The following is a 3,797-nucleotide window of genomic DNA, read 5'->3' on the forward strand; positions in this document are numbered from 1 at the left end:
CTTCTCGGGCTGGCTTCCCTCCAGCTTCTCGTCCCTCGGAATCGCCGCATGTTTCCTTCTCGTTCGCCGGAGTACTCATCCGCAGTCTTCGTCCCTCGGACGCATCGCGTGACGTCCTTCACGCTAGTTGCGTCTCTCGCTCCCCAAGCAATCTTCCGCTCCAGCTTTCATCCCTCAGAACCACCGCACACTTCCTTCTCGTCCGCCCGGTGTACTCTTCCGCAGCACCTCGTCCCTCGAACTACCGTCCTTCTCGCTAGTTGCGTTTTCCGCTCGACTACCTGTGCTCCTAAGCTCCTGCACACTTAGACACAAGGTTAGAAACACACATGACCTAACCTAACTTGTTGATCACACCAAAACAATCTTGGGGTTCCAACAATCTCTCCCTTTTTGGTGTGATCAACCCAAGTTAAGCTAGGGTTAAAATAGACAAAAAAAAAAAAAGTAAATTAACTTAATTTGCAATTTTAGTGCAAAAAGATAGAAAAGATATAAAAAATTAAATCTATCTACCTCCCACTAGACTTATACTTTCCCTTCTCCCCCTTTGATCACAAAAAAATGGGGTTCCAAGAAAAACAATCTAAAGGTTAAAGACTTAAAAAAAATTCTAAGTTTTTAAGAAATTTAGAAAATTTTTTTAAGTAATTTTAAGCTGAGATTTCTAGTTTCAGGAAAAAGTTTTTAACTTAGGAAAAAATGATCTTTGAGAATTTTTCTAAGTAAAAAAAACATCCTAAGTAACAAATTTTTCAAATTAAAAAAAAATCTAACTTTAATTTATTTTTTTTGAGAATTTGTAAGCACATTAAAAAAAAATGACTTAGGCAATTAAAAAAGTTTCTAAGTAAGTAAATTTCTAAATTGAAATAAAATATTTTGAATAACCTTTTTAAAGCATTAATTAATTCTTGTATTAATACTTTATTAGTAAGTTAATTAAACATTTATTTCAATATTTTGGCTTCCAGGTCGTGGTGAGGCACTAGGCCTTTTTGGTTATTGGAGCAACAACCACTTCCTTGACAAAGCTTCATAAAGAAATTTTTTGTTTAATTTTCTCACTTTAAAATGCTAATTTTAAATTTTAAATTTTAAATTTAGTTTAAGCATGACTTCGGAACCCAATATAGGTTCCAGCCTACCGGATTAATCAAAAAAATTTTAGGGACATATTTTCTTGAAATGTTCTTAATTTGTCCCGGGTGATATTTAAAGTACCAATTTAAATTATTAAATCTTCTAAAAATGGTTTTAGATGAACATGCATAGTTTTTCAAGTTATCTACTTGAATTTTCAAATCATCATTTTCAAGTTTCAATTTTTCATTTGCTAGTTTTAATTTATCTAATTCTTCTAAGGGACAAGATTTAGCTAGAATTACTTTTAAATTTTTATTTTCACTTTCTAATTTGTAGCAATCTTTTGTTAAAAGTTTAACGAACTTAAACATTTTATCGGGAGGAAGAAATCGTACCTGACTTACCTTGTCGATCTCGTTATCTGTTTCTCCCCCTAAGCTGATGCTTTCTTCCGACGTGTCTCCCCCTTCATCGATGCTCTCGATGCTCATTTCGGAAGAGCTTGAATCGTAGTCGTCGTCTTGATGACTCGCCATCAGTGCGAGTCCGTAGAATGCTTCGACTTCCGATTCGGACGACGTATCATCCCACGTCGCCTACAGGGCCTTTCATTTTTGGATAGGCTTCTTACCCTTCTCCTTGTCTTTGTTCTTCAGCTTGGGGCAGTTGTCCTTAACATGCCCTTCTTCATCGCAGTGGTAGCAGCGGATTGTCCTTTTCTTTTTCCCCTGCGGATGGTTAGTAGATCTAGATTTATAAAGTTTCTTGAATCTTCTTACCATCATTACCATTTCCTCGTCATCGAGAGAAGATTCCGACTCAGGTTCGTCTCTCGAAGCTTTGAGGGTGACGTTGTTCTTGGGCTCCTTCATTCCTGCACATCTTGACTCATGCACTTCAAATGTTGAAAAAAATTCTTCTAATGAAATTTTTTCTAAATCCTTCGAAATGTAAAAAGCATCTACTAGTGATGCCCATTTTGAATTTCTCGGAAATGAATTTAACGCGTACCTGAGCGAATCTCGGTTACTTACCTTTTCTCCGAGATTCGTGAGTCCGGTGATGATTTCTTTTATTCTGGAGTGCAGATGTGCAACTGTCTCGTCTTCCCCAAGTCGCAGGCTGGTGAGCTGATTGCTAAGCAGATCTCGTCTAGCGAGTTTGGCTTCAGACGTTCCTTCGTGCAGCTCAAGGAACTTCTCCCAAAGCTCCTTTGCCGAGTTGTAGGTTCCAACACGGTTGACTTCTTGTGGCGGAAGTACGCTTAGCAGATGTAATTCTGCTTTCTTGTTTGCCACGTACTCGGCCTGCTCTTTCTTTGTCCATTGGTTTTTCGCTTTGCCCTCGGGAGCTTCAAAACCGAGTTTCATTGTTAGTAATAAATCAAAATCAGTACCAAAAAAATACCTCCATGTGCTTTTTCCAGCTTGCAAAGTCCCCCTCGAATTTTGGCGGGTGAATGTTAGATCTGGCCATCTCGTTGCTTCATTCGGCGGTCAGTCCTCCTGAAGCGTCTCGGCTCTGATACCACTTATAGGACCGTTGCGGCCGGCTAGAAGGGGGGGTTGAATAGCCCTGTAAAAATAAACAAAGACCCTTCCCGACTTTTCAAAATAACACTTGTAAAATAATTAAAGCAATAAGTTAAAAGCAGAAAAGAAAGAGGCACAACTATTTACTTGGTTACAACCGGGGAGGTTGTTAATCCAAGGAAAGGATGAAGTGCACTATCAATCTCCTTCAGGCGGAGAAGCCTCTTACAGCGTTGAAGCACAAAAAGACAGAAGCTAATCTAAACAGTGGAAAACGCACAAGTGTTTTTACAATTTCTGAACTGATGAAAAGCTTCTGGACCAAGGTTATATTTATAGCTTTGGTCGGGGTGCCTGGAAGGGTTTCGGGCGCCCTGGGGGGATAAAACTTTATCCCCCAACGTTCAGAACGTATTAGACGCCCGAAAGGGTTTCGGGTGCCCCGAGCTGGTCCGGGCGCCCCGGACTGGTCCGGGTACCCCGGGCTGGTCCGGGCGCCCCGGGCTGGTCCGGGCGCCTGGGACAGTTTCAAGCGCCCCGGATGCTTAGTCAACTCCAATTGACTTTCGTCCGGGTCCTCTACTCCGGATCCGCTTGATTGGGTGATCTCTGATATCCGAAATAGGGCTCACCCGAACCCAAGTTCCGGTCTTCTCGAGCGGGCTTCCCTCCGGCTTCTCGTCCCTCGGAATCGCCGCGTATTTCCTTCTCGTCCGCCGGCGTACTCATCCGCAGTCTTCGTCCCTCGGACGCACCGCGTGTCGTCCTTCGCGCTAGCTGCGTCTCTTGCTCCCTGAGCAATCTTCAACTCTGGCTTTCATCCCTCAGAACCACCGCACGCTTCCTTCTCGTCCGCCCGGTGTACTCTTCCGCAACACCTCGTCCCTCGGACTGACGTCCTTCTCACTAGCTGCGTCTTCCGCTCAACTACCTGTGCTCCTAAGCTCCTGCACACTTAGACACAAAGTTAGAAACACACAGGACCTAACATAACTTGTTGATCACACCAAAACAACCTTGGGGTTCCAACAAGTAGTTTAGAAAGCTTATTCTCTACCTTCGAACTTCACGAGTTTCGACTTGCAGAGCCTAAACAAGTAGAGAAGTCGAACCTCAACATCGCCCTAAAAGTTGAAAAGGACGACTCTAACTCCGAAGCATCGATCGACGAAACTGAAG

The sequence above is a fragment of the Zingiber officinale genome, chromosome 6A (genome assembly GCF_018446385.1).
Source record: "Zingiber officinale cultivar Zhangliang chromosome 6A, Zo_v1.1, whole genome shotgun sequence".
NCBI lineage: Eukaryota > Viridiplantae > Streptophyta > Magnoliopsida > Zingiberales > Zingiberaceae > Zingiber > Zingiber officinale.